The sequence below is a fragment of the Vicia villosa genome, linkage group LG5 (assembly GCF_029867415.1).
Source record: "Vicia villosa cultivar HV-30 ecotype Madison, WI linkage group LG5, Vvil1.0, whole genome shotgun sequence".
NCBI lineage: Eukaryota > Viridiplantae > Streptophyta > Magnoliopsida > Fabales > Fabaceae > Vicia > Vicia villosa.
The window spans coordinates 8,782,792-8,808,140 of NC_081184.1; the positions used below are offsets into that span (position 1 = coordinate 8,782,792).

A 25,349-nucleotide genomic window follows, 5' to 3' on the forward strand; every position below is an offset into this window, starting at 1 on the left:
AATAAATATAATATCTTTCATCTTATAAAATATTTTTATTAAATTCATAATTAAGCAATATTCAAGAATAAAAGGATACACTAATATGTGGATTAGACCTTTTAATCGTAGTTATTTGTGTACTTTGCAGGGAATGAAACTATTAACTCTTTATGTTGTTGCACCAAAATTGAAGGCTTTGTGAGATGCTAATGGTTTCCATCAACAATAAGTCAAATTTAGCTTGTTTAATATCACTCAACTTCATTGCTCTTGTAACCGACGATATCAAACCGCACATCTCATCTTTTGGTGCTGACCAGTTTGATGACAATGAAGAGACGGAGAAGAAAAAGAAAATTTATTTTTCAAATGGCTTTAGTTCTCAATCAATATTGGCGCAGTCATTGGCTCGTCGATCTTGGTTTGGATTTAGATGAAAGCATGATGGGGTTGGGGTTCTAGTGTACCTACAACTGCAATGGTTTTCACTTATATAATTTTCTCCATCGATAGTCAATGGTATAGACTTCAAATACATGGTGAAAGTCCCATTACAAGCAAATGTCAAGTTATATTTGTGACATTTGAGAAACATACGCTGAAAGATCCAGATGAAAAGTATCTTTATAAGACTACAAATTTGCAGTTTAATACCAAAGGGATCTGCAAACTTGATCATACAAATGAACTGAAGTTAGATATCAAAACCATGTTGATATTTACTTTTTGTGATGAGAAGTAGTATTGCAATGAAAATGATGGCTTCAAATTCTGTTATGATTCCAGGTGTTTGGATAAGGAAGTAATAGAGAAATAATCATACTAGACTAGCGATGTATCAATCCATAAAGGCTTTGCACCGTAACACATGTTAAGGAGCTCAAATCGGTTATCCGGATACTTCCTGTTTGGCCATCTCAAATAGCCTTTGCAGTGGTATTAAGTCAAATGGGAATAACATTTGTGTTACAAGGCAATACAATGGTTCAACAAATTATCCTAAGTTTAAAGCTCCGTACATACACCTCTCCCTTTTTGACCATCTAAGTGTCATCTTCTGTGATCCAATCTATGATTGTATCATTGTCCCCTTTGCAAGAAAGTATACCTGCCATGAAAACGGATTAACACAAATTCAAAGAATTCGAATAAGCCTAGTCATCTCTATCTTTTCCATCATCGTGGTCAGCAATCTAAAAGTCGTATGTCTCGACTTAGTTCAAAAACATATCTACTATAATCACGATACCATTCCTATTCCATTATTTTGGAAAGTAGTACAGTATTTCCTCTTTGGTGCAGCTGAATTTTCACAAGATTTGGTCAGATGTATTTCTTTTATGGCAAGGCACCTGATGCAATGATAAGTATGTTATCTGTGAGATTTTGGATCGAACTCTAGTATGGCCGAAGGGTAGCTTCTTGGTTCGACAGGGTTAAGCATGAAGTCGAAGGTTGTTCACATGCTTGTGTCGAAGATGCTAGGGTTGTTAGCATGTTAAATTAGGTTTTAGTGTTTAAACCCTAATTTGTTAAGTTAGCTTGTTTATTAAGTTGGCTTGTGTAATGGGCCTTGCTGAAAAAGCCCATTAGTTAGTATGTTAGGTTTTATTATAAATAGCATACTAGTCTCTCATCATTGCTAAGCTGCAAATCCTAATTTAGGGTGAGAGAGGTTATTTGTTATTCTTGTAAACTTGTAATCTTGTTTTAAGAGAAAGTGAAAGAATAGCAGTTATAACCAATTATTGTGTTCCTCTTCTTCCTTGTCCTTTATTCTTCCTTGTTTTATACTTTGTTCTTGGCATTGAATTCACAACAAATTGGTGCGGTGAGCGTGGAGAAGATGCCTTCAACAAAGTATGAGATTGAAAAGTTCACCGGAGTGAATGATTTCGGTCTGTGGCGCTTGAAGATGAAAGCCCTACTGGTTCAGCAGGGTTGTTTGGAAGCGTTGAAGGGAGAGGCAGCCATGAATGCAGAATTAACGGCAGCGGAGAAGACGAATATGATCGAGAAAGCACACAGCGCAATTTTGTTGAGCCTTGGTGATAAGGTTCTCCGGCAGGTATCAAAGGAGACGACGGCATCAGGGTTATGGGTGAAACTTGAAAGTTTGTATATGACCAAATCGCTGGTAAATCGACTCTACCTGAAGCAAGCTTTGTATTCATTCAAGATGATTGAAGACAAAGTATTGGCTGAGCAGTTGGATATGTTCAACAAGCTGATTCTTGATCTTGAAAATATTGATGTGAAGATCGATGATGAAGATCAAGCGCTGTTACTATTGTGTTCTTTGCCTAGATCACATGCTCACTTCAAAGAAACTCTCTTGTATGGAAGGGAGTCCCTGACGTTTGAAGAAGTTCAATCAGCCTTGTACTCTAAGGACTTGAATGAACGAAAGGAGCATAAACCTTCGACTGTTGGCGAAGGTTTGGCCGTTAAAGGAAAACTCTTACGAAAGGATGGTAAGTTCGACAAGAAGAAAGGCAAAAGCCAGTCGAAGTCTTACAGTGGCGAAGCATCTGGCATTCGATGCTACCATTGTAAAAAGGAGGGTCACACAAGAAAGGTGTGCCCTGAACGCCTGAAATATCATGGAGGTAAGGATAATGGCAACGCTGCCATTGTTCAAGATGATTTCGAATCATCTGATGTTCTTGTGGTTTCAAGCAGTGACTCTAAGAGAGAGTGGATTATGGATTCAGGTTGCACTTGGCACATGACTCCAAACAAAGACTTGTTCGAGGAATTATGTGATCAAGATGGTGGATCAGTATTGCTGGGAAACAACAAGGCTTGCAAGATTGCAGGTATTGGATCTGTTAGATTCAAGCTCCATGATGAGTCAATAAGGTTGTTGACTGAAGTCAGGTATGTTCCTGATTTGAAGAGAAATCTGCTTTCTCTTGGTGAATTCGACAAGAAAGGATATGTTTTCCAAGGAGAGAAAAGTATCCTAAGAGTCATGAAGGGTTCGAAGGAAGTCTTGAGAGGCGTGAAGAAACAAGGCTTGTATACCCTTGAGGCTGAAGTTGTAAGTGGTTCGACAAATGTTGCATCCACGAAACCTTTGTCGAAAACTGAAATCTGGCACATGAGATTGGGCCATGTCAGTGAAAGGGGTCTGGTCGAATTAGGGAAACAAAATCTGCTTGGTGGAGACAAAGTCGAAAAGCTGAAGTTTTGTGAACCCTGTGTACTTGGAAAATCTTGCAGAGTGAAGTTCAACAAAGGCAAATCAAGAACACATGGATCCCTTGATTACATCCATGCTGATCTTTGGGGGCCTGCAAGGTGTGCATCACATTCTGGGGCAAGGTATTTCCTATCCATAGTAGATGATTATTCCAGAAAATTATGGGTATTCATCCAGAAGACTAAGGATGAAACGTTTGAGAATTTCAAAAGTTGGAAGACTCTGGTTGAAAATCAGACTGGCAGAAAGGTCAAGAGGTTGAGAACCGACAATGGCCTTGAATTTTGCAATGAGGCATTCGACAGTTTTTGTGCTACCTCTGGTATTGCAAGGCATAGAACTACTGCAGGTACTCCACAACAAAATGGTTTGGCTGAAAGGTTTAATCGAACTATTTTGGAGAGAGTTAGATGTATGTTGACTAGTGCGGGGTTAAAGAAGGTGTTCTGGGCTGAGGCTGTTGCGACAGCAACATATCTTATAAACAGATGTCCTTCGACAGCGTTAGATATGAAGACACCTGAAGAAGTTTGGTCGGGACATCCACCAGATCTCGACAAACTGAGAGTATTTGGCTGCGTAGCCTATGCTCACATTAGGCAAGACAAGGTCGAACCTAGAGCTCTGAAATGCATGTTCTTGGGATACCCTGAAGGAGTCAAAGCTTATAGGCTATGGTGCCTAGAGCCAGGTCACAGGAGGTGTATCACCAGTCGAGATGTAGTTTTCAATGAAGCTGAAATGGCTTTTAAGAAAACTAATGATGTTGGTCGAAGTACAGAAACATCTGACGAAGAGCTGGAACAGGTAGAGATTCCTGTTGAGGTGGAGCATGTTGATGCTGAATTGCATATCCCAGATGAAGTCGAAGAAGAAGCAGAAGATGCTGAAGTTGAGGAAACTGACGATGACTACCTATTGTCGAGAGATAGGTCGAGAAGAGTCATCAAGCCACCTCAGGGACTTGGATATGCAGATCTTATAGCTTATGCCTTAATCTCTGCAAGTGAGGTTCTAGACGAAGAACCTAGAGACTATAAGGAAGTTATGAGGAGTCGAAATAAGACTGAATGGCTGAAGGCCATGGATGATGAGATGAAATCTCTTCATGATAATCATACTTGGGAACTGATCAAGAAACCTGTTGGGGCAAGGTTAGTCAGCTGTAAATGGATTTTCAAAGTTAAGGAAGGAATTGAAGGAGTGACGTCGAAAAGATACAAGGCAAGGTTAGTTGCAAGGGGTTTCACTCAGAAAGAAGGTGTCGACTTCAATGATGTGTTTTCTCCTGTTGTGAAGCATAGGTCCATTCGAATGTTGCTTGCCATGGTGGCACAGTTCGATCTTGAACTGGAACAGATGGATGTGAAGACTGCGTTCTTGTATGGTGATCTAGATGAAACGATCCTGATGAGGCAACCTGAAGGGTATGTCGAAAAGGGGAAGGATGATTATGTGTGTAAGTTAAAGAGATCCTTGTATGGGCTGAAACAATCTCCTCGACAGTGGAATAGGAGATTCGACAAGTTCATGGCACGCATAAGTTTCATTAGAAGTCAGTTCGACCACTGTGTTTACTTCAGATTTCGACCTGGTAATTCATTTGTTATTTTGTTGCTTTATGTGGATGATATTCTCATAGCAAGCAACAGTGTCGAAGATGTGATGAGGGTGAAGGCTGAACTCAATAAGGAGTTCGATATGAAGGATCTGGGAGCTGCTTCCAGGATTCTTGGAATTGACATTCGAAGAGATAGAAAGAAGTCGAAGTTATGCCTATCTAAAGAGGCATATCTACGGAAGATTCTTGAAAAGTTTGGTATGTCGAATTCGAAGCCAGTTGTGACTCCAACAAACCCTCAATTCAAGCTGAGTATTGATCAGTGTCCCAGTACTGATGTGGAAAGAGCCTATATGAATAGCATCCCATATGCTAATATAGTTGGTTCTTTGATGTATGCTATGGTTTGTACTAGACCCGACATAGCATACGCAGTAAGTCTTGTAAGCAGGTACATGGCGAATCCTGGAAAGGCTCACTGGCAAGCATTGAAGTGGATTTTAAGGTACATAAATGGGTCTCTGAATAGAGTCCTAATTTATGGTGGAGCCTTGGGTGAAGATGGTAAAGCAGTAATCGAAGGATATGTCGACTCTGATTATGCAGGTTGTATGGATTCCAGGAAATCTACTTCTGGATATGTTTTCACTATGTTTGGCACAGCAATTAGTTGGAAAGCAACACTTCAGAAGGTTGTTGCTCTATCAACCACTGAAGCGGAGTACATTGCATTAACTGAAGCTGTGAAAGAAGCATTGTGGCTTGAAGGTTTTGCGAAGGAGCTGAAACTTCAAGGTCGAGGTATCACTATTAAATGTGATAGTCAAAGTGCAATACACCTGTCGAAGAATTCAGCCTATCATGAGCGAACTAAGCACATTGATGTGAGGCTGCATTTCATCAGAGGAGTAATCGAGCGTGGAGAAGTCCAAGTGCTGAAGGTTTCGACTGAAGACAATGCTGCTGATATGATCACCAAGACATTGTCGAGTTGCAAGTTTTTCCACTGTATGCAGTTGATAAAGCTGCATGAAGAAAGCTAGTTTGTTCCCTTGATGTTGTAGAGTTAGATCCAAGGTGGAGATTTGTGAGATTTTGGATCGAACTCTAGTATGGCCGAAGGGTAGCTTCTTGGTTCGACAGGGTTAAGCATGAAGTCGAAGGTTGTTCACATGCTTGTGTCGAAGATGCTAGGGTTGTTAGCATGTTAAATTAGGTTTTAGTGTTTAAACCCTAATTTGTTAAGTTAGCTTGTTTATTAAGTTGGCTTGTGTAATGGGCCTTGCTGAAAAAGCCCATTAGTTAGTATGTTAGGTTTTATTATAAATAGCATACTAGTCTCTCATCATTGCTAAGCTGCAAATCCTAATTTAGGGTGAGAGAGGTTATTTGTTATTCTTGTAAACTTGTAATCTTGTTTTAAGAGAAAGTGAAAGAATAGCAGTTATAACCAATTATTGTGTTCCTCTTCTTCCTTGTCCTTTATTCTTCCTTGTTTTATACTTTGTTCTTGGCATTGAATTCACAACATTATCTTCCCTTTCACTGACCATTAATGCATTGGGAAACTATGTGACTACATTTCTTTTTATTGTTGTCACAAAAGTTACTACAAAAATGGAAATCTTAGTTGGTTACCAGATAATATGAATAAGGGTCATCTTTATTATTTAATTGGCTTATTCTTAGTGTGATCAAATTCATTGTATATCTATGGATTGCTAGGAGGTATACATATAATAAAAGTTTATAACTTCCCGTGTGTGCGTGCAAAAAACAAGTTATAAAATAATTTCAAAACCAATATATGTATCGCTTTAGATACAAAACATTTATTTTTTTAATGTTAATGCATTGCATATTTAAAATTGATTATTTTTGTAAAGCTTACACTTTGATTATCTTTGTAAACATCTATGGCATATGGTAATGTTAGTTCAATACCATAATTAAACTACATATTATAAACAAAAATTACTACATATATGAATAAATATAATATCTTTCATCTTATAAAATATTTTTATTAAATTCATAATTAAGCAATATTCAAGAATAAAAGGATACACTAATATGTGGATTAGACCTTTTAATCGTAGTTATTTGTGTACTTTGCAGGGAATGAAACTATTAACTCTTTATGTTGTTGCACCAAAATTGAAGGCTTTGTGAGATGCTAATGGTTTCCATCAACATTAAGTCAAATTTAGCTTGTTTAATATCACTCAACTTCATTGCTCTTGTAACCGACGATATCAAACCGCACATCTCATCTTTTGGTGCTGACCAGTTTGATGACAATGATGAGACGGAGAAGAAAAAGAAAATTTATTTTTCAAATGGCTTTAGTTCTCAATCAATATTGGCGCAGTCATTGGCTCGTCGATCTTGGTTTGGATTTAGATGAAAGCATGATGGGGTTGGGGTTCTAGTGTACCTACAACTGCAATGGTTTTCACTTATATAATTTTCTCCATCGATAGTCAATGGTATAGACTTCAAATACATGGTGAAAGTCCCATTACAAGCAAATGTCAAGTTATATTTGTGACATTTGAGAAACATACGCTGAAAGATCCAGATGAAAAGTATCTTTATAAGACTACAAATTTGCAGTTTAATACCAAAGGGATCTGCAAACTTGATCATACAAATGAATTGAAGTTAGATATCAAAACCATGTTGATATTTACTTTTTGTGATGAGAAGTAGTATTGCAATGAAAATGATGGCTTCAAATTCTGTTATGATTCCAGGTGTTTGGATAAGGAAGTAATAGAGAAATAATCATACTAGACTAGCGATGTATCAATCCATAAAGGCTTTGCACCGTAACACATGTTAAGGAGCTCAAATCGGTTATCCGGATACTTCCTGTTTGGCCATCTCAAATAGCCTTTGCAGTGGTATTAAGTCAAATGGGAATAACATTTGTGTTACAAGGCAATACAATGGTTCAACAAATTATCCTAAGTTTAAAGCTCCGTACATACACCTCTCCCTTTTTGACCATCTAAGTGTCATCTTCTGTGATCCAATCTATGATTGTATCATTGTCCCCTTTGCAAGAAAGTATACCTGCCATGAAAACGGATTAACACAAATTCAAAGAATTGGAATAAGCCTAGTCATCTCTATCTTTTCCATCATCGTGGTCAGCAATCTAAAAGTCGTATGTCTCGACTTAGTTCAAAAACATATCTACTATAATCACGATACCATTCCTATTCCATTATTTTGGAAAGTAGTACAGTATTTCCTCTTTGGTGCAGCTGAATTTTCACAAGATTTGGTCAGATGTATTTCTTTTATGGCAAGGCACCTGATGCAATGATAAGTATGTTATCTTCCCTTTCACTGACCATTAATGCATTGGGAAACTATGTGACTACATTTCTTTTTATTGTTGTCACAAAAGTTACTACAAAAATGGAAATCTTAGTTGGTTACCAGATAATATGAATAAGGGTCATCTTTATTATTTAATTGGCTTATTCTTAGTGTGATCAAATTCATTGTATATCTATGGATTGCTAGGAGGTATACATACAATAAAAGTTTATAACTTCCCGTGTGTGCGTGCAAAAAACAAGTTATAAAATAATTTCAAAACCAATATATTTATCGCTTTAGATACAAAACATTTATTTTTTTAATGCTAATGCATTGCATATTTAAAATTGATTATTTTTGTAAAGCTTACACTTTGATTATCTTTGTAGACATCTATGGCATATGGTAATGTTAGTTCAATACCATAATTAAACTACATATTATAAACAAAAATTACTACATATATGAATAAATATAATATCTTTCATCTTATAAAATATTTTTATTAAATTCATAATTAAGCAATATTCAAGAATAAAAGGATACACTAATATGTGGGTTAGACCTTTTAATCGTAGTTATTTGTGTACTTTGCAGGGAATGAAACTATTAACTCTTTATGTTGTTGCACCAAAATTGAAGGCTTTGTGAGATGCTAATGGTTTCCATCATCATTAAGTCAAATTTAGCTTGTTTAATATCACTCAACTTCATTGCTCTTGTAACCGACGATATCAAACCGCACATCACATCTTTTGGTGCTGACCAGTTTGATGACAATGATGAGACGGAGAAGAAAAAGAAAATTTATTTTTCAAATGGCTTTAGTTCTCAATCAATATTGGTGCAGTCATTGGCTCGTCAATCTTGGTTTGGATTTAGATGAAAGCATGATGGGGTAAGGGTTCTAGTGTACCTACAACTGCAATGGTTTTCACTTATATAATTTTCTCCATCGATAGTCAATGGTATAGACTTCAAATACATGGTGAAAGTCCCATTACAAGCAAATGTCAAGTTATATTTGTGACATTTGAGAAACATACGCTGAAAGATCCAGATGAAAAGTATCTTTATAAGACTACAAATTTGCAGTTTAATACCAAAGGGATCTGCAAACTTGATCATACAAATGAATTGAAGTTAGATATCAAAACCATGTTGATATTTACTTTTTGTGATGAGAAGTAGTATTGCAATGAAAATGATGGCTTCAAATTCTGTTATGATTCCAGGTGTTTGGATAAGGAAGTAATAGAGAAATAATCATACTAGACTAGCGATGTATCAATCCATAAAGGCTTTGCACCGTAACACATGTTAAGGAGCTCAAATCGGTTATCCGGATACTTCCTGTTTGGCCATCTCAAATAGCCTTTGCAGTGGTATTAAGTCAAATGGGAATAACATTTGTGTTACAAGGCAATACAATGGTTCAACAAATTATCCTAAATTTAAAGCTCCGTACATACACCTCTCCCTTTTTGACCATCTAAGTGTCATCTTCTGTGATCCAATCTATGATTGTATCATTGTCCCCTTTGCAAGAAAGTATACCTGCCATGAAAACGGATTAACACAAATTCAAAGAATTGGAATAAGCCTAGTCATCTCTATCTTTTCCATCATCGTGGTCAGCAATCTAAAAGTCGTATGTCTCGACTTAGTTCAAAAACATATCTACTATAATCACGATACCATTCCTATTCCATTATTTTGGAAAGTAGTACAGTATTTCCTCTTTGGTGCAGCTGAATTTTCACAAGATTTGGTCAGATGTATTTCTTTTATGGCAAGGCACCTGATGCAATGATAAGTATGTTATCTTCCCTTTCACTGACCATTAATGCATTGGGAAACTATGTGACTACATTTCTTTTTATTGTTGTCACAAAAGTTACTACAAAAATGGAAATCTTAGTTGGTTACCAGATAATATGAATAAGGGTCATCTTTATTATTTAATTGGCTTATTCTTAGTGTGATCAAATTCATTGTATATCTATGGATTGCTAGGAGGTATACATATAATAAAAGTTTATAACTTCCCGTGTGTGCGTGCAAAAAACAAGTTATAAAATAATTTCAAAACCAATATATGTATCGCTTTAGATACAAAACATTTATTTTTTTAATGTTAATGCATTGCATATTTAAAATTGATTATTTTTGTAAAGCTTACACTTTGATTATCTTTGTAGACATCTATGGCATATGGTAATGTTAGTTCAATACCATAATTAAACTACATATTATAAACAAAAATTACTACATATATGAATAAATATAATATCTTTCATCTTATAAAATATTTTTATTAAATTCATAATTAAGCAATATTCAAGAATAAAAGGATACACTAATATGTGGATTAGACCTTTTAATCGTAGTTATTTGTGTACTTTGCAGGGAATGAAACTATTAACTCTTTATGTTGTTGCACCAAAATTGAAGGCTTTGTGAGATGCTAATGGTTTCCATCAACATTAAGTCAAATTTAGCTTGTTTAATATCACTCAACTTCATTGCTCTTGTAACCGACGATATCAAACCGCACATCTCATCTTTTGGTGCTGACCAGTTTGATGACAATGATGAGACGGAGAAGAAAAAGAAAATTTATTTTTCAAATGGCTTTAGTTCTCAATCAATATTGGCGCAGTCATTGGCTCGTCGATCTTGGTTTGGATTTAGATGAAAGCATGATGGGGTTGGGGTTCTAGTGTACCTACAACTGCAATGGTTTTCACTTATATAATTTTCTCCATCGATAGTCAATGGTATAGACTTCAAATACATGGTGAAAGTCCCATTACAAGCAAATGTCAAGTTATATTTGTGACATTTGAGAAACATACGCTGAAAGATCCAGATGAAAAGTATCTTTATAAGACTACAAATTTGTAGTTTAATACCAAAGGGATCTGCAAACTTGATCATACAAATGAATTGAAGTTAGATATCAAAACCATGTTGATATTTACTTTTTGTGATGAGAAGTAGTATTGCAATGAAAATGATGGCTTCAAATTCTGTTATGATTCCAGGTGTTTGGATAAGGAAGTAATAGAGAAATAATCATACTAGACTAGCGATGTATCAATCCATAAAGGCTTTGCACCGTAACACATGTTAAGGAGCTCAAATCGGTTATCCGGATACTTCCTGTTTGGCCATCTCAAATAGCCTTTGCAGTGGTATTAAGTCAAATGGGAATAACATTTGTGTTACAAGGCAATACAATGGTTCAACAAATTATCCTAAGTTTAAAGCTCCGTACATACACCTCTCCCTTTTTGACCATCTAAGTGTCATCTTCTGTGATCCAATCTATGATTGTATCATTGTCCCCTTTGCAAGAAAGTATACCTGCCATGAAAACGGATTAACACAAATTCAAAGAATTGGAATAAGCCTAGTCATCTCTATCTTTTCCATCATCGTGGTCAGCAATCTAAAAGTCGTATGTCTCGACTTAGTTCAAAAACATATCTACTATAATCACGATACCATTCCTATTCCATTATTTTGGAAAGTAGTACAGTATTTCCTCTTTGGTGCAGCTGAATTTTCACAAGATTTGGTCAGATGTATTTCTTTTATGGCAAGGCACCTGATGCAATGATAAGTATGTTATCTTCCCTTTCACTGACCATTAATGCATTGGGAAACTATGTGACTACATTTCTTTTTATTGTTGTCACAAAAGTTACTACAAAAATGGAAATCTTAGTTGGTTACCAGATAATATGAATAAGGGTCATCTTTATTATTTAATTGGCTTATTCTTAGTGTGATCAAATTCATTGTATATCTATGGATTGCTAGGAGGTATACATACAATAAAAGTTTATAACTTCCCGTGTGTGCGTGCAAAAAACAAGTTATAAAATAATTTCAAAACCAATATATGTATCGCTTTAGATACAAAACATTTATTTTTTTAATGTTAATGCATTGCATATTTAAAATTGATTATTTTTGTAAAGCTTACACTTTGATTATCTTTGTAGACATCTATGGCATATGGTAATGTTAGTTCAATACCATAATTAAACTACATATTATAAACAAAAATTACTACATATATGAATAAATATAATATCTTTCATCTTATAAAATATTTTTATTAAATTCATAATTAAGCAATATTCAAGAATAAAAGGATACACTAATATGTGGGTTAGACCTTTTAATCGTAGTTATTTGTGTACTTTGCAGGGAATGAAACTATTAACTCTTTATGTTGTTGCACCAAAATTGAAGGCTTTGTGAGATGCTAATGGTTTCCATCAACATTAAGTCAAATTTAGCTTGTTTAATATCACTCAACTTCATTGCTCTTGTAACCGACGATATCAAACCGCACATCTCATCTTTTGGTGCTGACCAGTTTGATGACAATGATGAGACGGAGAAGAAAAAGAAAATTTATTTTTCAAATGGCTTTAGTTCTCAATCAATATTGGCGCAGTCATTGGCTCGTCGATCTTGGTTTGGATTTAGATGAAAGCATGATGGGGTTGGGGTTCTAGTGTACCTACAACTGCAATGGTTTTCACTTATATAATTTTCTCCATCGATAGTCAATGGTATAGACTTCAAATACATGGTGAAAGTCCCATTACAAGCAAATGTCAAGTTATATTTGTGACATTTGAGAAACATACGCTGAAAGATCCAGATGAAAAGTATCTTTATAAGACTACAAATTTGCAGTTTAATACCAAAGGGATCTGCAAACTTGATCATACAAATGAATTGAAGTTAGATATCAAAACCATGTTGATATTTACTTTTTGTGATGAGAAGTAGTATTGCAATGAAAATGATGGCTTCAAATTCTGTTATGATTCCAGGTGTTTGGATAAGGAAGTAATAGAGAAATAATCATACTAGACTAGCGATGTATCAATCCATAAAGGCTTTGCACCGTAACACATGTTAAGGAGCTCAAATCGGTTATCCGGATACTTCCTGTTTGGCCATCTCAAATAGCCTTTGCAGTGGTATTAAGTCAAATGGGAATAACATTTGTGTTACAAGGCAATACAATGGTTCAACAAATTATCCTAAGTTTAAAGCTCCGTACATACACCTCTCCCTTTTTGACCATCTAAGTGTCATCTTCTGTGATCCAATCTATGATTGTATCATTGTCCCCTTTGCAAGAAAGTATACCTGCCATGAAAACGGATTAACACAAATTCAAAGAATTGGAATAAGCCTAGTCATCTCTATCTTTTCCATCATCGTGGTCAGCAATCTAAAAGTCGTATGTCTCGACTTAGTTCAAAAACATATCTACTATAATCACGATACCATTCCTATTCCATTATTTTGGAAAGTAGTACAGTATTTCCTCTTTGGTGCAGCTGAATTTTCACAAGATTTGGTCAGATGTATTTCTTTTATGGCAAGGCACCTGATGCAATGATAAGTATGTTATCTTCCCTTTCACTGACCATTAATGCATTGGGAAACTATGTGACTACATTTCTTTTTATTGTTGTCACAAAAGTTACTACAAAAATGGAAATCTTAGTTGGTTACCAGATAATATGAATAAGGGTCATCTTTATTATTTAATTGGCTTATTCTTAGTGTGATCAAATTCATTGTATATCTATGGATTGCTAGGAGGTATACATATAATAAAAGTTTATAACTTCCCGTGTGTGCGTGCAAAAAACAAGTTATAAAATAATTTCAAAACCAATATATGTATCGCTTTAGATACAAAACATTTATTTTTTTAATGTTAATGCATTGCATATTTAAAATTGATTATTTTTGTAAAGCTTACACTTTGATTATCTTTGTAGACATCTATGGCATATGGTAATGTTAGTTCAATACCATAATTAAACTACATATTATAAACAAAAATTACTACATATATGAATAAATATAATATCTTTCATCTTATAAAATATTTTTATTAAATTCATAATTAAGCAATATTCAAGAATAAAAGGATACACTAATATGTGGGTTAGACCTTTTAATCGTAGTTATTTGTGTACTTTGCAGGGAATGAAACTATTAACTCTTTATGTTGTTGCACCAAAATTGAAGGCTTTGTGAGATGCTAATGGTTTCCATCAACATTAAGTCAAATTTAGCTTGTTTAATATCACTCAACTTCATTGCTCTTGTAACCGACGATATCAAACCGCACATCTCATCTTTTGGTGCTGACCAGTTTGATGACAATGATGAGACGGAGAAGAAAAAGAAAATTTATTTTTCAAATGGCTTTAGTTCTCAATCAATATTGGCGCAGTCATTGGCTCGTCGATCTTGGTTTGGATTTAGATGAAAGCATGATGGGGTTGGGGTTCTAGTGTACCTACAACTGCAATGGTTTTCACTTATATAATTTTCTCCATCGATAGTCAATGGTATAGACTTCAAATACATGGTGAAAGTCCCATTACAAGCAAATGTCAAGTTATATTTGTGACATTTGAGAAACATACGCTGAAAGATCCAGATGAAAAGTATCTTTATAAGACTACAAATTTGCAGTTTAATACCAAAGGGATCTGCAAACTTGATCATACAAATGAATTGAAGTTAGATATCAAAACCATGTTTATATTTACTTTTTGTGATGAGAAGTAGTATTGCAATGAAAATGATGGCTTCAAATTCTGTTATGATTCCAGGTGTTTGGATAAGGAAGTAATAGAGAAATAATCATACTAGACTAGCGATGTACCAATCCATAAAGGCTTTGCACCGTAACACATGTTAAGGAGCTCAAATCGGTTATCCGGATACTTCCTGTTTGGCCATCTCAAATAGCCTTTGCAGTGGTATTAAGTCAAATGGGAATAACATTTGTGTTACAAGGCAATACAATGGTTCAACAAATTATCCTAAGTTTAAAGCTCCGTACATACACCTCTCCCTTTTTGACCATCTAAGTGTCATCTTCTGTGATCCAATCTATGATTGCATCATTGTCCCCTTTGCAAGAAAGTATACCTGCCATGAAAACGGATTAACACAACTTCAAAGAATTGGAATAAGCCTAGTCATCTCTGTCTTTTCCATCATCGTTGTCAGCAATCTAAAAGTCGTCTGTCTCGACTTAGTTCAAAAACATATCTACTATGATCACGATACCATTCCTATTCCATTATTTTGGAAAGTAGTACAATATTTCCTCTTTGGTGCAGCTGAATTTTCACAAGATTTGGTCAGATGTATTTCTTTTATGGCGAGGCACCTGATGCAATGATAAGTATGTTATCTTCCCTTTCACTGACCATTAATTCATTGGGAAACTATGTGACTACATTTCTTTTTATTGTTGTCACAAAAGTTACTACAAAAATGGAAATCTTAGTTGGTTACCAGATAATATGAATAAGGGTCATCTTTATTATTTAATTGGCTTATTCTTAGTGTGATCAAATTCATTGTATATCTATGGATTGCTAAGAGGTATACATACAATAAAAGTTTATAACTTCCCGTGTGTGCGTGCAAAAAACAAGTTATAAAATAATTTCAAAACCAATATATGTATCGCTTTAGATACAAAACATTTATTTTTTTAATGTTAATGCATTGCATATTTAAAATTGATTATTTTTGTAAAGCTTACACTTTGATTATCTTTGTAGACATCTATGGCATATGGTAATGTTAGTTCAATACCATAATTAAACTACATATTATAAACAAAAATTACTACATATATGAATAAATATAATATCTTTCATCTTATAAAATATTTTTATTAAATTCATAATTAAGCAATAGTCAAGAATAAAAGGATACACTAATATGTGGGTTAGACCTTTTAATCGTAGTTATTTGTGTACTTTGCAGGGAATGAAACTATTAACTCTTTATGTTGTTGCACCAAAATTGAAGGCTTTGTGAGATGCTAATGGTTTCCATCAACATTAAGTCAAATTTAGCTTGTTTAATATCACTCAACTTCATTGCTCTTGTAACCGACGATATCAAACCGCACATCTCATCTTTTGGTGCTGACCAGTTTGATGACAATGATGAGACGGAGAAGAAAAAGAAAATTTATTTTTCAAATGGCTTTAGTTCTCAATCAATATTGGCGCAGTCATTGGCTCGTCGATCTTGGTTTGGATTTAGATGAAAGCATGATGGGGTTGGGGTTCTAGTGTACCTACAACTGCAATGGTTTTCACTTATATAATTTTCTCCATCGATAGTCAATGGTATAGACTTCAAATACATGGTGAAAGTCCCATTACAAGCAAATGTCAAGTTATATTTGTGACATTTGAGAAACATACGCTGAAAGATCCAGATGAAAAGTATCTTTATAAGACTACAAATTTGCAGTTTAATACCAAAGGGATCTGCAAACTTGATCATACAAATGAATTGAAGTTAGATATCAAAACCATGTTGATATTTACTTTTTGTGATGAGAAGTAGTATTGCAATGAAAATGATGGCTTCGAATTCTGTTATGATTCCAGGTGTTTGGATAAGGAAGTAATAGAGAAATAATCATACTAGACTAGCGATGTATCAATCCATAAAGGCTTTGCACCGTAACACATGTTAAGGAGCTCAAATCGGTTATCCGGATACTTCCTGTTTGGCCATCACAAATAGCCTTTGCAGTGGTATTAAGTCAAATGGGAATAACATTTGTGTTACAAGGCAATACAATGGTTCAACAAATTATCCTAAGTTTAAAGCTCCGTACATACACCTCTCCCTTTTTGACCATCTAAGTGTCATCTTCTGTGATCCAATCTATGATTGCATCATTGTCCCCTTTGCAAGAAAGTATACCTGCCATGAAAACGGATTAACACAACTTCAAAGAATTGGAATAAGCCTAGTCATCTCTGTCTTTTCCATCATCGTTGTCAGCAATCTAAAAGTCGTCTGTCTCGACTTAGTTCAAAAACATATCTACTATGATCACGATACCATTCCTATTCCATTATTTTGGAAAGTAGTACAATATTTCCTCTTTGGTGCAGCTGAATTTTCACAAGATTTGGTCAGATGTATTTCTTTTATGGCGAGGCACCTGATGCAATGATAAGTATGTTATCTTCCCTTTCACTGACCATTAATTCATTGGGAAACTATGTGACTACATTTCTTTTTATTGTTGTCACAAAAGTTACTACAAAAATGGAAATCTTAGTTGGTTACCAGATAATATGAATAAGGGTCATCTTTATTATTTAATTGGCTTATTCTTAGTGTGATCAAATTCATTGTATATCTATGGATTGCTAAGAGGTATACATACAATAAAAGTTTATAACTTCCCGTGTGTGCGTGCAAAAAACAAGTTATAAAATAATTTCAAAACCAATATATGTATCGCTTTAGATACAAAACATTTATTTTTTTAATGTTAATGCATTGCATATTTAAAATTGATTATTTTTGTAAAGCTTACACTTTGATTATCTTTGTAGACATCTATGGCATATGGTAATGTTAGTTCAATACCATAATTAAACTACATATTATAAACAAAAATTACTACATATATGAATAAATATAATATCTTTCATCTTATAAAATATTTTTATTAAATTCATAATTAAGCAATATTCAAGAATAAAAGGATACACTAATATGTGGGTTAGACCTTTTAATCGTAGTTATTTGTGTACTTTGCAGGGAATGAAACTATTAACTCTTTATGTTGTTGCACCAAAATTGAAGGCTTTGTGAGATGCTAATGGTTTCCATCAACATTAAGTCAAATTTAGCTTGTTTAATATCACTCAACTTCATTGCTCTTGTAACCGACGATATCAAACCGCACATCTCATCTTTTGGTGCTGACCAGTTTGATGACAATGATGAGACGGAGAAGAAAAAGAAAATTTATTTTTCAAATGGCTTTAGTTCTCAATCAATATTGGCGCAGTCATTGGCTCGTCGATCTTGGTTTGGATTTAGATGAAAGCATGATGGGGTTGGGGTTCTAGTGTACCTACAACTGCAATGGTTTTCACTTATATAATTTTCTCCATCGATAGTCAATGGTATAGACTTCAAATACATGGTGAAAGTCCCATTACAAGCAAATGTCAAGTTATATTTGTGACATTTGAGAAACATACGCTGAAAGATCCAGATGAAAAGTATCTTTATAAGACTACAAATTTGCAGTTTAATACCAAAGGGATCTGCAAACTTGATCATACAAATGAATTGAAGTTAGATATCAAAACCATGTTGATATTTACTTTTTGTGATGAGAAGTAGTATTGCAATGAAAATGATGGCTTCAAATTCTGTTATGATTCCAGGTGTTTGGATAAGGAAGTAATAGAGAAATAATCATACTAGACTAGCGATGTATCAATCCATAAAGGCTTTGCACCGTAACACATGTTAAGGAGCTCAAATCGGTTATCCGGATACTTCCTGTTTGGCCATCACAAATAGCCTTTGCAGTGGTATTAAGTCAAATGGGAATAACATTTGTGTTACAAGGCAATACAATGGTTCAACAAATTATCCTAAGTTTAAAGCTCCATACATACACCTCTCCCTTTTTGACCATCTAAGTGTCATCTTCTGTGATCCAATCTATGATTGGATCATTGTCCCCTTTGCAAGAAAGTATACCTGCCATGAAAACGGATTAACACAAATTCAAAGAATTGGAATAAGCCTAGTCATCTCTATCTTTTCCATCATCGTGGTCAGCAATCTAAAAGTCGTATGTCTCGACTTAGTTCAAAAACATATCTACTATAATCACGATACCATTCCTATTCCATTATTTTGGAAAGTAGTACAGTATTTCCTCTTTGGTGCAGCTGAATTTTCACAAGATTTGGTCAGATGTATTTCTTTTATGGCAAGGCACCTGATGCAATGATAAGTATGTTATCTTCCCTTTCACTGACCATTAATGCATTGGGAAACTATGTGACTACATTTCTTTTTATTGTTGTCACAAAAGTTACTACAAAAATGGAAATCTTAGTTGGTTACCAGATAATATGAAAAAGGGTCATCTTTATTATTTAATTGGCTTATTCTTAGTGTGATCAAATTCATTGTATATCTATGGATTGCTAGGAGGTATACATACAATAAAAGTTTATAACTTCCCGTGTGTGCGTGCAAAAAACAAGTTATAAAATAATTTCAAAACCAATATGTATCGGTTTAGATACAAAATATTTATCTTTTTAATGTTAATGCATTGCATATTTAAAATTGATTATTTTTGTAAAGCTTACACTTTGATTATCTTTGTAGACATCTATGGCATATGGTAATGTTAGTTCAATACCATAATTAAACTACATATTATAAACAAAAATTACTACATATATGAATAAATATAATATCTTTCATCTTATAAAATATTTTTATTAAATTCATAATTAAGCAATAGTCAAGAATAAAAGGATACACTAATATGTGGGCTAGACCTTTTAATTGTAGTTATTTGTGTACTTTGCAGGGAATGAAACTATTAACTCTTGATGTTGTTGCACCAAAATTGAAGGCTTTGTGAGATGCTAATGGTTTCCATCAACATTAAGTCAAATTTAGCTTGTTTTATATCACTCAACTTCATTGCTCTTGGAACCGACGATATCAAATTGCACATCTCATCTTTTGGTGCTAACCAGTTTGATGACAATGATGAGACGGAGAAGAAAAAGAAAATTTATTTTTCAAATGGCTTTAGTTCTCAATCAATATTGGCGCGGTCATTGGCTCATCGATCTTGGTTTGGATTTAGATGAATGCATGATGGGTACAACTGCACTGGTTTTCACTTATATAATTTTCTCCATCGAAAGTCAATGGTATAGACTTCAAATACATGGTGAAAGTCCCATTACAAGCAAATGTCAAGTTATATTTGTGATATTTGAGAAACATACGTTGAAAGTTACAGATGAAAGATATCTTTATAAGACTACAAATTTGCAGTCTAATATCTACAAACTTGATCATACCAATGAATTGAAGTTAGATATCAAAACCATGTTTATATTTACTTTTTGTGATGAAAAGTAGTATTGCAATAAAAATGATGGCTTCAAATTCTGTTATGATTCCAGGTGTTTGGAGAAGGAAGTAATAGAGAAATAATCATACTATACTAGCGATGTACCAATCCATAGAGGCTTTGCACCGTAACACATGTTAAGGAGCTTAAATCGGTTATCCGGATACTTCCTGTTTGGCCATCACAAATTGCCTTTGCAGTAGTATTAAGTCAAATGGGAATAACATTTGTGTTACAAGGCAATACAATGGTTCAACAAATTATCCTAAGTTTAAAGCTCCGTACATACACCTCTCCCTTTTTTACCATCAAAGTGTCATCTTCTGTGATCCAATCTATGATTGCATCATTGTCCCCTTTGCAAGAAAGTATACCTGCCATGAAAATGGATTAACACAACTTCAAAGAATTGAAATAAGCCTAATCAAATCTATCTTTGCCATCATCGTGGTCAGCAATCTAAAAGTCGTTTGTCTCGACTTAGTTCAAAAACATATCTACTATGATCACGATACTATTCCTATTCCATTATTTTGGAAAGTAATACAATATTTCCTCTTTGGTGCAGCTGAATTTTCACAAGAATTGGCCAGATGTATTTCTTATATGGCGAGGCACCTGATGCAATGATAAGTATGTTATCTTCCCTTTCACTGACCATTAATGCATTGGGAAACTATGTGACTACATTTCTTTTTATTGTTGTCACAAAAGTTACTACAAAAATGGAAATCTTAGTTGGTGACCAGATAATATAAATAAGGGTCATCTTTATTATTTAATTGGCTTATTCTTAGTGTGATCAAATTCATTGTATATCTATGGATTGCTAAGAGGTATACATACAAAAAAAGTTTATAACTTCCCGTGTGTGTGTGCAAAAAACAAGTTATAAAATAATTTCAAAACCAATATGTATCGCTATAGATCCAAAACATTTATTTTTTTAATGTTAATGCATTGCATATTTAAAATTGATTATTTTTGTAAAGCTTACACTTTGATTATCTTTGTAGACATCTATGGCATATGGTAATGTTAGTTCAATACCATAATTAAACTACATATTATAAACAAAAATTACTACACATCTGGATAAATATAACATCTTCCTGCTTATAATAATTTTTACTAAATTCATAACTAAGCAATAGTCAAAAATAAAAGGATAAACTAATATGTGGGTTAGCCCTTTTAATCGTAGTTATTTGTGTACTTTGCAGGGAATGAAACTACTAACTCTCTATGTTGTTGCACCATAATTGAAGCATTTGTGAGATGCTAATGGTTTCCATCCAACATTAAGACAAATTTAGCTTGTTTTATATCACTTAACTTGACTACTCTTGGAACCGAAAATATCAAACCGCGCATCTCATCTTTTGGTGCTGACTAGTTTGATGACAATGATGAGACGGAGAAGAAAAGAAAAATTATTTTTAATGGCTTTAGTTCTCAATCAATATTGGCGCAGTCATTGGCTCGTCGATCATGGTTTGGATTTAGATGAATGCAGGATGGGATTGGGGTTTCGATGTACCTACAATTGCAATGGTTTTCACTTATATATTTTTCTCCATCGAAATTCAATGGTAAAGAATTAAAATACATGGTGAAAGTCCCATTACAATCAAATGTTAAGTTATATTTGTGACATGTGAGAAACATATGCTAAAAGATCCAGATGAAAAGTATCTTTATAAGCCTACAAATTTGCAGTCTAATATCAAAGGGATCTGCAAACTTGATCATACAAATGAATTGAAGTTAGATATCAAAACCATGTTTATATTTATTTTTTGTGATGAGGAGTAGTATTGCAATGAAAATGATGGCTTCAAATTCAGTTATGGATCCAGGTGTATGGATAAGGAAGTAATAGAGAAAGAATCATACTAGACTAGCGATGTACCAATCCATGGAGGCTTTGCACCGTAACACAATTTAAGGAGCTCAAATCGGTTATCCGTATACTTCCTGTTTGGCCATCACAAATAGTCTTTGCAGTTGTATTAAGTCAAATGGTAATAACATTTGTGTTACAGAGAAATACAATGGTTCAACAAATTATCCTATGTTTAAAGCTTCGTACATACACCTCTCATTTTATGACCATCTAAGTGTCATATTTTGTGATCATTATCCCCTTTGCAAGAAAGTATACTTTCCATGAAAACGGATTAACACAACTTCAAATAATTGGAATAAGCCTAGTCATCTCTATCTTTTCCATCATCGTGGTCAGCAATCTAAAAGTCGTCTGTCTCGACTTAGTTCAAAAACATATCTACTATGATCACGATACCATTCCTATTCCATTCTTTTGGAAAGTATTAGAGTATTTCCTCTTTGGTGCAGCTGAAGTTTTCACAAGAATTGGTCAGATGTATTTCTTTCATGGCGAGGCACCTGATGCAATGATAAGTTTCTTATCTTCCCTTTCACTGACCATTAATGCATTGGGAAACTATGTGACTACATTTCTTTTTATTATTGTCACAAATGTTACTACAAAAATGGAAATCTTAGTTGGCTACCAGATAATATGAATAAGGGTCATCTTTATTATTTAATTGGCTTATTCATAGTGTGAGCAAATTCATTGTATATCTATGGATTGCTAAGAGGTATACATACAAAAAAAGTTTATAACTTCTCGTGTGTGCGTGGAAAAAAACAAGTTATAGAATAATTTCAAAACCAATATGTATCGCTTTAGATACAAAACATTTATTTTTTAATGTTAATGCATTGCATATTTAAAATTGATTATATTTATAAAGCTTACACTTTGATTATCTTGGTAGACATCTATGGCATATGGTAATTTTAGTTCAATACCATAATTAAACTACATATTATAAACAAAAATTACTACATATATGAATAAATATAATATCTTTCATCTTATAAAATATTTTTATTAAATTCATAATTAAGCAATTGTCAAGAATAAAAGGATAAATTAATATGTGGGTTAGACCTTTTAATCGTAGTTATTTGTGTATTTACAGGGAATGAAACAATTACCTCTTTATGTTGTTGCACAATAATTGAAGCCTTTGTGAGATGCTAATAGTTTCCATCAACATTAAGCCAAATTTAGCTTGTTTTATATCACTCAACTTGATTGCTCTTGGAACCGACGATATCAAACCGTGCATCTTATCTGTTGGTGCTGACCAGTTTGGTGACAATGATGAGACGGAGAAGAAAAAGAAAATTTATTTTTCAAATGGCTTTAATTCTCAATCAATATTGGCGCAGTCATTGGCTCGCCGATCTTGGTTTGGATTTAGATGAATGCATGATGGGGTTGAGGTTTTAGTGTACCTACAACTGCAATGGTTTTCACTTATATATTTTTCTCCATCAAAAGTCAATGGTATAGACTTCAAATACATGGTGAAAGTCCCATTACAAGCAAATGTCAAGTTATATTTGTGACATTTGAGAAACATGCGCTAAAAGATCTAGATGAAAAGTATCTTTATAAGACTACAAATTTGCAGTTTAATATCAAAGGGATCTGCAAACTTGATCATACAAATGAATTGACGTTAGATATCAAAACCATGTTTATATTTACTTTTTGTGATGAGAAGTAGTATTGCAATGAAAATGATGGCTTCAAATTCTGTTATAAATCAAGGTGTTTGGAAAATGAAGTAATAGAGAAGTAATCATACTAGACTAGCGATGTACCAATCCATAGAGGCTTTGCACCGTAACACATGTTAAGGAGTTCAAATTGGTTATCCGGATACTTCTTGTTTGGCCATCACAAATAGCCTTTGCAGTGGTATTAAGTCAAATGGCAATAACATTTGTGTTACAAGGCAATATAATGGTTCAACAAATTATCCTAAGTTTAAAGCTCCGTACATACAAAAACATATCTATTATGATCACGATACCATTCCTATTCCATTATTTTGGAAAGTAGTACAATATTTCCTCTTTGGTGCAGCTGAAGTTTTCACAAGAATTGGTCAGATGTATTTCTTTTATGGCGAGGCACCTGATGCAATGATAAGTATTATATCTTCCCTTTCACTGACCATTAATGCATTGGGAAACTATGTGACTACATTTCTTTTTATTGTTGTCACAAAAGTTACTACAAAAATGGAAATCTTAGTTGGCTACCAGATAATATGAATAAGGGTCATCTTTATTATTTAATTGGCTTATTCATAGTATGATCAAATTCATTGTATATCTATGGATTGCTAAGAGGTATACATACAAAAAAAGTTTATAACTTCCCGTGTGTGCGTGGAAAAAAACAAGTTGTAAAATAATTTCAAAACCAATATGTATCGCTTTAGATACAAAACATTTATTTTTTAATGTTAATGCATTGCATATTTAAAATTGATTATTTTTGTAAAGCTTACACTTTGATTATCTTTGTAGACATCTATGGCATATGGTAATGTTTGTTCAATACCATAATTAAACTACATATTATAAACAAAAATTACTAGATATATGAATAAATATAATATTTTTCATCTTATAAAATATTTTTATTAAATTCATAATTAAGCAATAGTCAAGAATAAAAGGATAAACTAATATGTGGGCTAAACCTTTTAATCGTACTTATTTGTGTACTTTGCAGGGAATGAAACTATTAACTCTTTATGTTGTTGCACCATAATTGAAGCCTTTGTGAGATGCTAGTGGTTTCTATCAACATTAAGCCAAATTTAGCTTATTTTATATCACTCAACCTGATTGCTCTTGGAACCGACGATATCAAACCGTGCATCTCATCTTTTGGTGCTGACCAGTTTGATGACAATGATGAGACGGAGAAGAAAAAGAAATTTTATTTTTTAAATGGCTTTAATTCTCAATCAATATTGGCGCAGTCATTGGCTCGTCGATTTTGGTTTGGATTTAGATGAATGCAGAATGGGGTTGGGGTTTTAGCGTACCTACAACTGCAATGGTTTTTGAAGGATAGAAAAACACTTAGAAAAGGGGGGGTTTGAATAAGTGTGACTTTAAAAACTCTTAAGATAAAAACAATTGCACAATGATTTTTATCCTGGTTCGTTGTTAACGAAACTACTCTAGTCCACCCCCTTAGAGTGATTTACCTCATCTGAGGATTTAATCCACTAATCAACCTTGATTACAATGGTTTTCCACTTAGATACCTTCTAAGTCTTCTAGAGTATTCTGATCACACCTTGATCACTCTAGGAACCTTTTACAAATTAATGTAAACA

At 33.8% G+C, this 25,349-nt stretch overlaps 10 pseudogenes; all 10 read left to right on the top strand.

Annotated features, from left to right (window-relative positions):
* The first annotated feature begins 191 nt into the window (after positions 1–191).
* LOC131604143 (protein NRT1/ PTR FAMILY 8.2-like) lies at positions 192–6,501 on the top strand (annotated as a pseudogene).
* A 426-nt stretch (positions 6,502–6,927) lies between these two features.
* LOC131604144 (protein NRT1/ PTR FAMILY 8.2-like) lies at positions 6,928–8,313 on the top strand (annotated as a pseudogene).
* Positions 8,314–8,739: 426 nt separating this feature from the next.
* LOC131604145 (protein NRT1/ PTR FAMILY 8.2-like) lies at positions 8,740–10,125 on the top strand (annotated as a pseudogene).
* A 426-nt stretch (positions 10,126–10,551) lies between these two features.
* On the top strand, positions 10,552–11,937 carry LOC131604147 (protein NRT1/ PTR FAMILY 8.2-like; annotated as a pseudogene).
* Positions 11,938–12,363: 426 nt separating this feature from the next.
* LOC131604148 (protein NRT1/ PTR FAMILY 8.2-like) lies at positions 12,364–13,749 on the top strand (annotated as a pseudogene).
* A 426-nt stretch (positions 13,750–14,175) lies between these two features.
* LOC131604149 (protein NRT1/ PTR FAMILY 8.2-like) lies at positions 14,176–15,561 on the top strand (annotated as a pseudogene).
* Positions 15,562–15,987: 426 nt separating this feature from the next.
* On the top strand, positions 15,988–17,373 carry LOC131604150 (protein NRT1/ PTR FAMILY 8.2-like; annotated as a pseudogene).
* A 426-nt stretch (positions 17,374–17,799) lies between these two features.
* On the top strand, positions 17,800–19,185 carry LOC131604151 (protein NRT1/ PTR FAMILY 8.2-like; annotated as a pseudogene).
* A 584-nt stretch (positions 19,186–19,769) lies between these two features.
* LOC131604152 (protein NRT1/ PTR FAMILY 8.2-like) lies at positions 19,770–20,967 on the top strand (annotated as a pseudogene).
* A 161-nt stretch (positions 20,968–21,128) lies between these two features.
* Positions 21,129–22,758, top strand: LOC131604153 (protein NRT1/ PTR FAMILY 8.2-like; annotated as a pseudogene).
* Positions 22,759–25,349: the final 2,591 nt, after the last annotated feature.